Raw genomic sequence first — 14229 nt, 5'->3', positions numbered from 1 at the left:
AAATAATAAAAGGTATCTATGAAAAACCCACAGCCAACATCATACTGAATGGGCAAAAGCTGGAAGAATTCTCCTTGAAAACTGGAAGAAGACAAGGATGTCCCCTCTCACCACTCCTATTCAACATAATGCCGAAAGTCCTAGCCAGAGAAATCGGGCAAGAGAAAGAAATAAAAGACATTCAAGTAGAAAGAGAGGAAACCAAACTATCCCTGTTTGTTGATGATGTGATTCTATATCTCAAAAACCTCATAGTATGTGCTCAAACGCTCTTTGATCGTATACACAATTTCAGCAAAGCTTCAGGATATACAATCAATGTACAAAAATCAGTAGCATTCCTCTATACCAACAACATCCAAGCTGACAGCCAAATTGAGACTGCAATTCCATTCACAATAGCAACAAAAAGAATAAAATACCTAGGAATACACTTAACCAAAGTGGTGAAATACTTCTACAATAAGAATTAGAAAACACTGCTCAAATAAATCAGAAATGACACAAACAAATGGAAAAACATTCCATGCTCATGGACAGGATGAATCAATATTGTAAAAATGGACATACTGCCCAAAGCAATTTACAGATTTAATACTATTGCTATCAAATTACCAATGGCGTTCTTCACAGAATTAGAAAAAAATTAAAATTCATATGGAACCAAAAAGGATCTCCAATAGCCAAGGCAATTGTAACCAAAAGAACAAAGCTGGAGGCATCACATTTCCCAATTTCAAACTATACTACAAGGCTACATTAACCAAAACAGCATGGTACTGATACAAAAACAGACATAGAGACCAATGGAACAGAATAGAGAGACTACGAATAATTCCCTGCACCTGCAATCATCTGATCTTTGAGAAAATCCACAAAAATGAGCAATGGGGAAAGTATCCCTATTCAATAAGTGGTGCTGGGTTAACCGGCTTGCTGTATGAAGAAGATTGATACCAGACCCCTTCCTTACACCATATACAAAAATTAACTCAAGATGGATTAAACACCTAAGTATAAAATCAAAAACTGTAAAAACGCTGAATGATAACCTAGGAAATACTGTTCTGGACATAGAGCCCAGCAAAGACTTCAAGACAAAGCCACCAGTAGCAATTGCAACAAAAACAAAAATTGACAAATAGGACCTAATTAAACCAAAGAGCTTCTGCATAGCAAAACAAAACAAAACAAAACAAAACAACTATGAACAGAGTAAAGACACAACCTAAAGAATGGGAGAAAATATTTGTAAACTATACAACCAACAAAAGTCTCATATCCAGAGTCTGTAAGTAGCTCAAACAAATTTACAAGCATGAAAACAACAACCCCACTAAAGAGTGGGCAAAGGACATGAACAGTTTTCAAAAGAAGACATACGTGTGGACAATAAGCACATGAAAAAAAGCTCAATATCACTAATGATTACAGAAATGCAAATGAAACCACAATGAGATACCATCTCTCACTAGTCAGAATGGCTGTTATTAAAAAGTTAAAGAAAAAGAAAACACATGCTGGCAAGGTTGTGGAGAAAAGGGAACACTTATGCATTGCTGTTGGGAATATAAACTAGTTCAACTATTGTGAAGGGCCGTTTGGTGATTTTTCAAGGAACTTAAAATAGGTCTACTGTTTGACCCTGCAATCCCATTATTCGGCATATATCCAAAGAAATATAAACCATTCTACCATAAAGAGACACACATGCATATATTCATCAGAGCACTATTCACAATAGCAAAGACATGGCATCAACATACATGCCCATCAATGGTAGACTGAATAAAGAAAATGTGATACCTATATACCATGGAATACTATGCAGCCATAAAAAATGAGATCATATCTTTTGCAGTAACATGGATAGAGTGGGAGGCCATTATCCTAAGCAAACTAACACAGGAACAGAAAACCAAATACTGCATTTTCTCATGTATAAGTTGGAGGCTAAACATTGAGTATATGGACACAAAGAAGGGAACAACACACACTGGGGCCTACTTGAGGGTAGAGGTTGGGAAAAGGATGAAGATCAAAAAACTACTTATTGGGTGCTACGCTTATTACCTGGGTGATGAAATAACATGTAAACCAAACTCCCATGACATGCAATCTACCTATATAGCAAGCCTCCACATGTGCCCCTGAGCCTAAAATAAGTTTTTTAAAAAGGAATAGAATGTGTGTTTGTGTGCATGCATGCATGGGTACATATTTGTTAGTGAAGCAGCTGGGGATGGGCAATAAGGAGTAAAATAGCTATTAGGTATGTGTCCATAAAAAGAATTAGAACGTTGGTAGAGGGAGGACGTGGGAAGATTTCTTTATCATTCTTGTCCTAGGTTGTTAACACTCTCACCACTGAAAGACAAGGTCCTGATCTGACACAGAAAAATGAAAAGCAGAAACTGAGTTGGAGCGACTGAACCTATACCAACGTCAGAGATTTCAGTGGAAAAGAAAATGGCAGAAAGACCTACAAGTATTGTAAACTGGAAAAGAAAGCTATTTATTCCTGTTGCCGAGTGGCTATAAAAGAAGTATATGAGTCAAGCAGGAAGTAGTAGTCAAGTACTATGAGAGTGAATTTTATTTAACTGACTTTTACTGAATTATAAAATAGCATCTTCCAACTAGTGTTTTAGGGACCACTTATACACTTACCAGGCATACTGCTCTAGATTAGTGCATTCAATTGTCCACTCCTGAAGTCTATCAGTTAAAATTTCCTAAAAATTCACGTTTAGATATCTGAGGCTACATTTTCTCTAAAAATACAAGGAAGACTAAGCCAGATATGGGAAAAAATAAAGAATACACAATTAATCAAATATATTCTCTATTGCCCCCATTTCCTGATTACATGCAAAGTTGTCCATAATTTTTAAACCTATTAAAGGATATTTGGAGGATGCAATCTTAAGCAACTTTGGCTCATCCCTTCAATTACTTGCAAGGAAAGCCTACTGAAAATATGTCTTTGATGTAACTTTCACTTTTACTGAAATATTACTATTTTTACTTAAGAACACTAACTTTTTATAAAAAATATCACATGGAAGCAAGAGTGTGGACACACAACACATGGATTGGGGGGAAATATTTGCAAGCCATATATCTGATAAGGGGTTAATATGCAAAATTTATGAGGAACTCAAACAACTCAATAGCAAGATAACAAACAATCCAACTTAAGAAATGGGCAAGAAGCCAGGTGTGGTGACTCACATCTGTAATCCAGCACTTTGGGAGGCTGAGGCAAGCAGATTGCCTGAGCTCAGGAGTTCGAGAGCAGCCTGGCCAACATGATGAAACCCCATCTCTACTAAAAATACAAAAAATTAGTCCGGTGTGTTGGTGCATGCCTGTAGTCCCAGCTATTTGGGGGCTGAGGCATGAAAATTGCTTGAGCCCTGGGAGGTGGAGGTTGCAGTGAGCCAAGATCGGCAATCCAGCCTGGGAGACAGAGCAAGACTGTCTCTGAAAAAAAAGAAAAAAGAAAAAAAAATGGGCAGGAGGACTGAATAGACATTTCTCAAAAGGAGACATATAAATGGCCAAAAGACATATTTAAAAAATGCTCAATTCACTAATCATTAGAGAAATGCAAATTAAAACCACAATGAAGTATCACTTCACATCTATCAGGATGGCTATTATCAAAAAAGACAAAAGATAAGTGTTGGTGGGGATGTGGTGCAAAGGGAATCTTTGTACATTGTTGGCAGAAATGTAAATTAGTACAGCTGTTATGAAAAACTGTATGGAGTTTCTAAAAAAACAGAATTACCATATGATCTAGCAATCTCATGTCTGGGTATTACTCAAAGATTTGAAATGAGATTGTCAAAGAGCCATCTATACTCCCCTGTTCATTGAAACACCATTCACAATAGCCAATTCATGGAATCAACCTAAGTGTTCATCAACAGGTGAATGGATAAAGAAAATATTATATATATATTTAATATATATATATATATATTAAATACAATACTACCCAGCCTTTAGAAGGAAGGAACTTCTGTCATTTGCAGCAACATGGATGGGATTGGAGAACATTACGCTAAGTGGAATAAGCTAGGCACAGAAAGACAAGTGCCATATGTTTTCACTTGTATGTGAAATCTAAACCAACTGAACTCACAGAAGCCAAGAGTAGAATGGTGACTGAGAATGAAAAGATGATGGTCAAAGGGTACAAAATCTCAGTGAAACAGAAATTTTTTTTTAGATTTACTGCACAATATGGTGAATGTAGTTAACAACAGTGTATTGTACATTTCCAAATTGCTAAAAGAGTAAATTTCAAATGTTCTCAACCAAAAAATAAGTATTTGAGATGATGGATATGATAATTAGCTTGATTTAATTATTCCATCCTGCATTAATAAATCATAGCTTCATTTTGTAATCTATAAATGTATAGAATTGTAAATTGTCAATAGAGAATAATTTTTAAAATATCATGTGACTATCCAAGAATAATTTTCAAAATCGAGAAAAATAAAAGAGTCTACAAACTTCATTGTAAATGAATTTTTATTGCTTTGGCAGCAAGGCAGAGAGGACAATAAGAAACACATTACAGTAAAAAATATATCTTTGGGAGGCCAAGGTGAGTGGATCACGAGGTCAAGAGATCAAGACCATCCTGGCCAACATGGTAAAACCCCGTCTCTACTAAAAATACAAAAATTAGCTGGGCATGGTGGTGTGCGCCTGTAGTCCCAGTTACTCAGCAGGCTGAGGCAAGAGAATCGCTTGAACCCGGGAGGCAGAGGTTGCAGTGAGCCAAAATCGCTCCACGGCACTCCAGCCTGGTGACAAAGCGAGATTCTATCTCAAAAAAAAAAAAAAAAAAAAAAAAATATATATATATATATATATATATACACACACACACACACACACACACATACACACATACACACACACGCATATGCCTCTACACAGATACACATATGATGCATAACTTCACATTTCGGAATGGTGCTAGAGAGGCAGTTGTATTTACAGTGCAGAGGTCTAAAGGAAGGCGATGGTTAACTACTTCCTATGGGTAGGCTCAAGGAGCAGAAAATAGTTTTATACTGTCCAATGACTTACCTTTATACAGAACATTACTATCTTATTATAAGAATCAGGGGCTAGCACAAATACTGCTTTTCCACATTTGTAAAAAAATTAATTTTTTGCCTAATATAATTTTTATCTTTAAAACCCAATTGCATCCCTGCCTAACTGATGACTTAAATGATTCTCTCAATCATGACAAACATTTCAAACACATGAGTGCAAAAATACTTGCTCGGTGCTAGTTATAAAAGTCCAGGAATGCTCCATGTCATAAAAGAGGGCTCAGACATTACTATATATTTTTTATTTTGGACTGATAAGCTATTGTCTTGGTAATGAAAGGGGCTTTTTTATAAATTACCTATTCACGTAAAAATCTCATTTGAATGAAATTTTACTGTCTTTTGATAAATAATCAACTGTATACATTAACCAAAATATTTTGTTTTTTGAAAGTAAGTATAAAAAACACAAATATTATATTTTAAATAGTCTATTTTATGTTTATGGAAGTATGTGGCCAAATATCCTTAGAATTTTCAGAGGTAGCATTACTATAGACTGCCCCAGACACCTGTTTTTATTCTATACTACTTAAAATCATACTATAGCAATGAAAAACAACTATTCTGCATGATCATTTCAGAAAATAGTACCATGATTGCTAGCTTTTAGTGAGTAATACTTTTAAGGATAATACCTAATTGCTGACTCCTAAAAATCTGGAGAAATGGTTGAAGTTTTTAATATTTTTAAAATAAACTATCCTGTGTTAATAAAATCTACAAAGCAGCTATCAATTTTATTAATAATTATACAAATATTTGAAGTCATTCATTAAAGAAGAAAGCTGATTTTAAAGACACGATTAACTAAAGATGGGGTATTTAAGATAGAAAACACCTTTTTAAAATAAAGACCCCCCAAACCCAACATATAATCTTTATCAGTTTCATAGCTATCATCATATTTGGTGACCGGAAATGTTTTTATTTCTTGATTCTACCTTCAAACCAGGCAATTCTGTTTTGCAAGTGAGAGAGGATATCATTTTAGAACTCATTTTTAACTTAAGTTATTTAGTGTAAAACGCAGAATGTGAGGCTCAGAGTAGTAAAACTAAATTATTTAAGGTTTTGTTCACTCAGTGTTAATGAACTACAATAATACTGTTGCCTTCTCTGTGTGTAAAATATTACCTATTTCAAAGTTTTAAAATATTTATTACTGTATTTATTCAACCAGAGAACTGTAAATGGTAAATAGGGTGGTGTTCTAATTTACCAATAATCAAACGAGTTTAGAGATGAATTAACTCTCCTAAACTCACACAACAGAGATGTAATATTTACTCTGGTCTCTTGATTTTGTGCCAAGCAATTTCTTTACCATGCTAGAAATTCTCAACAAGACCGGGAAGAAGGATGGGCACAGAAAAGGGCTTATCCCCAAAATATTAATTTAACCTAGTTTTTTATTTTGCATGTGGCACATTAGACTCCTCATTCAATGCCTCTGAGGATAAGCCACCCCCACTGAGGAGTATGTCACATCCTCCATGGGTACTGGGCCCAAAGATAGACCTTGAACTCCTATTTCAAGTGTAGGTTCTAACCTTATATGCAAAAGGCTGAGTTTAATGTTCGAGGAAGTGAAACATGGTATCCAGGAGTTGGTGACTGAAATGGATTTGGGTTTGGTGAGGGAAGAATAAACAATTTTGCCAAGATTTCTGTGTTCACATAGGCAGCACACATAGAAAATTGGAATGATACAGCGAAGATGAGCATAGCCCCTGCACAAGGATGACACACAAATCCATGAAGCATTCCATAAAATAAAACAAACAAACAATTTTGCCAAGATTTCTAGCAGAGAGATTGAGAAAATTATGGTAACATTGACACAGATTAGATTTTGGGACAAGGAGGTATTTTGTTTCACTTTGTTTTTAGGGGTGTGGCAACCTGACAGACCACAGGGACATAGTTCTCTGTTTTTGTTTGTTCCTTTGTTTCAACACATTGTGAATTTGGGACTAAAAATAAGAAAGCAGATGCAAACATGCTAAACGCATGAACATAGCAAGTGTTTAAGTAGACAGTGGGTGGATGAACACAAAAGAAGGTAACAGAAGAGAGAATCTACTATATTAATGGGAGTGGCATTATCATGGCACATCCTTCTCAAATTATTGATCTTATCTTCCACTTAAAATCAGGAGATACTGTGAAAATCAAAACACAAATCCCAGAATTCTTCTTGGGAATAGAGTTCCCCAAACTTCATTTTAGTATCATGCTTTTCAATTCAAATGACTTGGATTATTTATATACAACACTGAAGGACAATTTGTATGCAAATATTGTTGGCACAAGTCCATAATTAAATTGCAAAAGCTTGGAATGATATGGAACTTATCACTGATTACTTTCACAAGTGGCTCTCAGGAACAGAATCTCAATAAATCACTAGCATTCTTCTATATTTTTATACATCTGAACAACTAGCACCTTATCAGCATGCTAAGAGTTAGATATAGCAATCATGTTCTACATGAGCATGATACAAATCTACCAAGAAGCTGCTACAAATCCATCCCTTACTCTTGTTATCATGTTTACAATTACCTTCCCTTTGCCGGTTTTATGTGATTCATATCTCTGCTCAAATATTACTCCTCACCCTATCTCCCACAACTCCATTCTCATCATTCACCATTCTTGTACTCTTTTACATGGCATTTACCACTATCTAAAATTATATATTTACTTGTTTATTGTTATCATCCCCTACAATGCAAATTTTGTAGGAGAGACAAGCCTGACACTTAGTAGTTAGTTATTCCATAGGTATTGCTCAATGACAAATGAAATGGATGAAATACAAAGCATTTTTGGAGAGACTATAAACCTCTCATATACAGACCAGTAACAGCATAACAGTAATAATATCACATTATGTCTCAAAATATTGAATTTTTCTACATTAAATGCTTAATAAGCTGCATGACATTTATATTGAGAGCTCAATCTGGACAATTATAAAGGGCAATTAGCAAGTATTCTAAATTATGCCAACTCTTTATAGTTCAGCTACAATGACTAATTGTTGATATTTTGAGATAATTTTACGTATTGATTAAAGGTGTCTTTATAAACAAAAAGTGTTTACTGAATTTGGCTTCTTGATGTAAAATGTATATTTAGTTTCTCTTATTAAAAATCAAAAATTGTCCATAATCAAAGCACATTTGTTTTGTAAAAAAAGTTTAAGTATATGATGATTTACAACTTTACTGAGTTTTATTTCCTGCTTTAAATGTTATATAATAACTGATTTAGATTTATCATCCAAATAATCATCTTATACAATCATCAAATAGAAAATAAGAATATAAAAATAATCCTTACTATTTTCAGTATATTCACACCAGGTATGAAACTATAGAGAACATAAAGTATTATGCAAACATATTATATTACAAGATTGCACCATAACATGACGGCACCAACTTTAATATATAATTTTAGCCCTCAGTTGAGCTATATTTCATTATATTAAGTAAAAATGAAAGTTTTTGACCTAGTGAATCATCATGAGGAAAAATGGATGGCAAATGCAATTAATTTTAATATGTAAATTTTATACTTCAAAGCAGTATTTGCTAAACAAATATTCTCTGTCATTCTTTTGGCTTCAATCAATATAAGACTGCAGGGGCCAGGCATGGTGGTTCACGCCTGTAATCCCAGAACTTTGGAAGGCCAAGGCGGGCAGATCATTTGAGGTCAGGAGTTTGAGACCAGCCTTAGTAACATGGTGAAACCCCGTCTCTACTAAAAATACAGAAAATTAGATGGGTGTGGTGGCGGGTGCCTGTAATCTCAGCTACTTGGGAGGCTGAGGCAGGAGACTCACTTGAACCCAGGAGGTGGAGGTTGCAGTGAGCCAAGATTGCACCATTGCACTCCAGCCTGGGTGACAGAGCAAGACTCTGACTCAGAAAAAAAAAAAAAAAAGACTGCAGGGCACATTACCCATTATCAGAGTGGAACATCAAGTCTAGGTTTAGATTTATTTTTTAACCATCAACTTATTATGAAATGTTAATTTTTAAAAATATGTAAAAATCTGAAGCACTCTATCTGTAGCTGTCAGGGAATCTATTATTAAAATTAAGCCTGCAGCAAAGGACATTAGTAAAAGGAAAGAGTTTCTAAACAAAATATTTAACACTCAAAGTAGTAAACATATGGACAAGAATGTAGGAATTTCATCGGTCAGTTTTTATTAGATGTATCAAGACAAATAAGTAACTTTTAAACTTTTCTAAAATCTGAAATCACTGTAACACTTCCAGAGGTCTTTTAAAGATCTTTTGAGATGGACAGGCTACAGTTTCGTGGAGCTATTCATTTACTGTGACAAATTATTTTCCCATGATGAGGAATGGTTGTAATAGAAGACATAAATCCAATGATAAGTACATGAGTTGTCCAAAAATGGTTTCATCAAAAATACTAAAAGCCAGGAGATTTTTGAACCACAGTCCAGGTTTAGAAGACCTGGTTGCGGGATGCTCTTGGATCTGTTCTATCAATGGAACTCTTCTTTTGCTTCTTCCCAGGTCTCCTTTGTTTCTGTACTAGTGAAACAAAAATCCTGGATGTAGAACTCCTCCGTGTATTATCTATATTGGAAAATTCAGAAGGTGATGGACTATAGGCAAAGTGCTTCAAAATAAAGCTTAACTTGATTCAAGCAAGATATATAGCCATATGTCTCTTAAAGGTTTTATACCATTTGGTCACCTATGTGAAGGAAGTCTTTCTTTAAACACAACTCAAATAACCATTTTGGTTTTGACTTTTTGTTTGTTTTCTTTGATAATATGTATTATAATTTTCATTAAAATATTTCAGAATAAACATTTTATTTGTGTTTTCTATGTCTATGTCTGTATAAGATGTGTAAGTAAACTTTAATCTATACCTTATGGACAATTAGTTAGCAGTGGAATACCTTAACCAAGACTCAACACTCCAAAGGAGATTACTTAGGGACCTCAAACGTTTGCATATCTACATTGGATTGTTATTAATTTGCATTAGGAATCTTGGAAATTAATTTCTATTGCTAAAATTAATGGTGTTCAGGATATATAGTTGGTTAGAAAAATTGTAGTGGATTCATTGTTATTACAGGAACAAAGCATAATAATTTGGCCCAATAGCTTAATACAATAAGGGCAGGGCTTTTGGTCTTCTCTGTCAGTAGTACATAAAGTTCAATCCAGTGGTAGTGGGTGAAGTGGTTGACACTGTAAATAAATTGAGGGTAAAAAACATCTGTAGCAACTTATCAGAGTAATTTTATATCTTTGAGTTCTAAATATACTAACAAAACAAACACACCAATGAAAACTACTAGGAACTTGTATTTTGTATTTAAAAAAATGTTCTAGTAATTCACTATTATTTTTTAGTATATTTTTTAAAAAATTAGTCTTCAAAAGATTAAGAAAAAGATGATATATTGAGACACACTATCCTCGTTCTTTGCTAGCTTTATATTCTTCCATCTACCCTAAATAGAAATTGTTGGGTTTGCTATCATAATGCCACTGAGTTCTCCAAAAGAGTAATCTTTTAATGCATGGAGCTGTCACAGGACTGAAGGCTGATGATATTGCATGAATGTTTGTTTTTTAACCATTTCCTTTCCTTTTGCTTTTCCTTTCCTTGTTTTTTCTGCTTAATAAAAATATTGTTATGTTTGACAAAATTTGACCTGTCAAATGTAATGTAATGATCTTTAAAGCTAAATTACATTTCAGTGTAATACCCTACCTGGTATCCAGGTTGCGGGTGAGTGTACAAACTGCAATACTTACCAAAATAACTTTCCAGTTGCTAAAATGCCAAATAGGCTTAGTTTTGCCATTTCTTTCCCAAGTTCAATCAGCCCTTTGCCACTGCTCCTATTTTGAAGCCCATGTAATTTGTATTTCCTATTGTTTTTTTTCAAAGGCTCACAGGTATAGACTCATTACTAAGAAGGTGAATACACAATCTTTGTGAAGGAGCAGAATTATATATGAAGTTATAAAAGATACTCAAAGAACTTTCTCCAGGGGATTATAACTAAATCTTCACTCCCAGCTGCCTCACTTGTCAATTAGCCAGAGTGTGACCAAAATGGCAGCAGGCAAATGTGAAAAATCCAATACTGACCATAAGCACATAAGACGAAACCACTCACCCTTGTCCTTCATCAGGGTAGAAATCTGCTTCCGCAGTACTTTCAAATACAAAGGACAATAATATGGCAGTAAGAACTGGCAGCTTTCCCAGATTTAACTGCTCTCTAATTTTGTATTAACTTCAAGAAAGATGAATTTCTTAATAAGGAATTAGGGCTTTGAGTTGCTGTCTAGAGCAGACTGGCAATTTGACTAATATCCTGAATGTAAACCTTAATGATTACCACTTAGATACTTAAAGTTCTGCAATTGTTCCTACTAGGTTTATTACGAGAGAAATAATCACCTCTACAAATGTTTTTGCACACATAATAAATTGAAAAGCATGAAATCCTTGCTATAAAGTATTTGTTTTGGAACATCTACTTTCCAAACACATGACTATTTTTGAATCAGTGTATTCCCACACACACAAAAAAAGTGTGTGTGTGTGTGTGTGTGTGTGGTGGTGGCGGGGTAGCGGGGGGCGTGGTGGGCCTGTGTGTTGCTGCTCTGCAAGTTAAGGTGATTGAAATATGTTCTATTGTTGCTCTACCAGCATCATTTTAGTTTTGCTTTATGAAATATTTGAAATGAAAAGCAGTGTAAATCTATTAAGACTCAAAAGTGATTCATACTATGTGATTGTGGAACTGGGTTTATCTGTCTGACATTATTAGTAAAATAGTTGCCTTATGTCACATAAACATCTGCAACATGACAACACTACCCTGTTAGCAAATTAAAATACCTCTTTAAAAAACCCTCATAAGTCACCTTTTATGTAGTCTTTCTAAAAATAGGTAAAGGCATAATTATGTAAATTCCAAAAGAGAATTGTTTCAATCAACATCATAAGGTGCACAGTAATTTGACTCAAGGATGATTATAAGATTTTAAAATATGTAAAATGGGATACATATCTGCTCATAAAATCAAGTTTTCAATTTATTCTTTATTAGTAAACCTATTAATTTCTTATATTAAGAAGGCTTTTCCCTACAAATAATATAGAATTTCTGATTCAATCTAGACTCATGGAGAGCATTTAGTTACTTTTCCAAAAATGAAATCATAAATGAAGAAGATAATAGAAACCCAATTCATAATCCTGTAAGTTAAGAAAGTATACTTTTCATTAATTTTGGCTTTAAAAATTGAATTTAAAACCTTCATAAATGATATTCCATGTTGTCAGTACACTGAATAATTTAAAAATTGTTTGAATAGAAATATGTAAGGTGAGAGAACACGACATTGATAACATACAGATATGCGCAAAGCACTCACAGGAAGAACTGCCCATCAGAAATGTGAGGAGTCAGCAAATAAATGATTCAGGATTTCTTCACCATCAAATGCCACTTTGTAAAATGTGACAGACCAGTAAGTTAGGATGAGCTAAATTAAACTAAAGCCCACACGTATAATCCCTCACAGTTTCCAAATAACTTTCACAGATAGCATCTCATTTCATCTAAAAAACATTAAAAGGTAAGCAAAGCCAGCAAGTATCTTCATCTCTTATTTGAGGAAGCCAATGTAAAAATAGGATAATTGACTTGAGGATTATCACACAACTGGTATGGATAGATGTTAGATTCATTGGTACTTTCACCCAATTCATCCCCACATCCTATGTGTCAGGAAATGGGCATGTTTCCTACATAACTGAGGATTAATGATCCTGGCCCATGACCCACCACTAAATTAATACATTCCGTAGAACTAGGGATGTCAGGATACTAGTCAAGGAATTCAAGTTGGCTGTGGATAAAGAGGATAATTTTAGCTTTGTCTCCTCTTTGTTTAAAGCCGTTAAGCAAGATTTAGGCAATTATAGCTAGATTAAAAATCTCAATCTTCCATCCTTATGCCACTACAAACTCTGTGGGAGATTTGAAACACATGTCTGTATTTTCAGGGATTTTTTTTCCCCCTGAGAATCCTCAATGCACAAAAGAAGCAAAACAACTTGATCCCAAGAGATGAAGGGCATATGAGGGTAATGGATGGATAAAGAACCTAAACTCAAAGTGAAATAATAAAGTACAAATTAATGAATGAATAAAATAATTGCCAGTGGTAAATTTTAACATTGGCGAATCCCCCTCAAAAACTCAAATCTATTAAGAGTCGATTTTAACAAATTGAGCAGTTTCAGAAAACCATATGTAAAAATTATGTTAATCTTTTATGTCTTGCTCACTTCTTAAACAAGATGCCTGCCTTTCGTTCATGCAGGGTTTCACTGTCAAGTAAAGATTAAGCATTCCAAAATCCAAGATAAAACTTTACATTGACACTTAAACCTTTTTTTGACATTTGGCCAGAGCTGAAAATCCAGCCAACCATGATTTTTTGACAGAATGACAGAAATAAGCAAAGCAGTTTCCTCACTCCCTTCATTTATGTAAGCAGCAATATAATAACTAAAACAGCTTTTCCAAAGTATGTTCCACAAGATGTTAACAGCTATTATGTGGGAAAAAAAATGTTCCATGGTCAAATAAATTTGACAATCATTGTGTAAAACCAAATTTAGAAGTTCTCTTTATTTCAGGGGCCCTTATGATCATAATTATACTTCTGGTCATAAAACCCTTGAGTTTCATGACTACATACTAGGAATTGTTGATCTAAGGAAAGGATCTAGTTATTCTTCTTATTACAAGCACAACCCGAGTCCTGGAACTTGACCAGGGCTAACACACTGAAATAGTAACAAAGGTTCTCTGTATGTTCTGGGCTTTATGTGACACCATTGCTTAGGACAACAGTCACCTAAATTTGGGAAGAATTTTATGCTTGTTAATAGATCAAGGTTGCTTCTTAGTTCCACTGAGAGTAACTGTTTTATAAAAAACAAAATCACAATACCAACATTACACTGAGAAAAT

General features: G+C 34.3%; 1 protein-coding gene and 1 non-coding gene across 11 annotated transcripts in view; one reads left to right on the top strand and one right to left on the bottom strand.

The window, feature by feature from the left end:
* MAGI2 (membrane associated guanylate kinase, WW and PDZ domain containing 2) overlaps positions 1 to 14229 on the bottom strand; it is a 1470566-nt gene that overhangs the window by 1048851 nt on the left and 407486 nt on the right. The gene's annotated exons all lie outside the window — the stretch shown is intronic.
* On the top strand, positions 6820 to 6925 carry LOC129485509 (U6 spliceosomal RNA). The gene has a single exon (XR_008658661.1). It is a non-coding gene; the product is annotated as a U6 spliceosomal RNA (small nuclear RNA).

The sequence above is a fragment of the Symphalangus syndactylus genome, chromosome 6 (genome assembly GCF_028878055.3).
Source record: "Symphalangus syndactylus isolate Jambi chromosome 6, NHGRI_mSymSyn1-v2.1_pri, whole genome shotgun sequence".
Taxonomy (NCBI): Eukaryota; Metazoa; Chordata; class Mammalia; order Primates; family Hylobatidae; genus Symphalangus; species Symphalangus syndactylus.
Note: the sequence above shows the minus strand (reverse complement) of the source record. Positions and strands in the feature narration are given on the sequence as shown.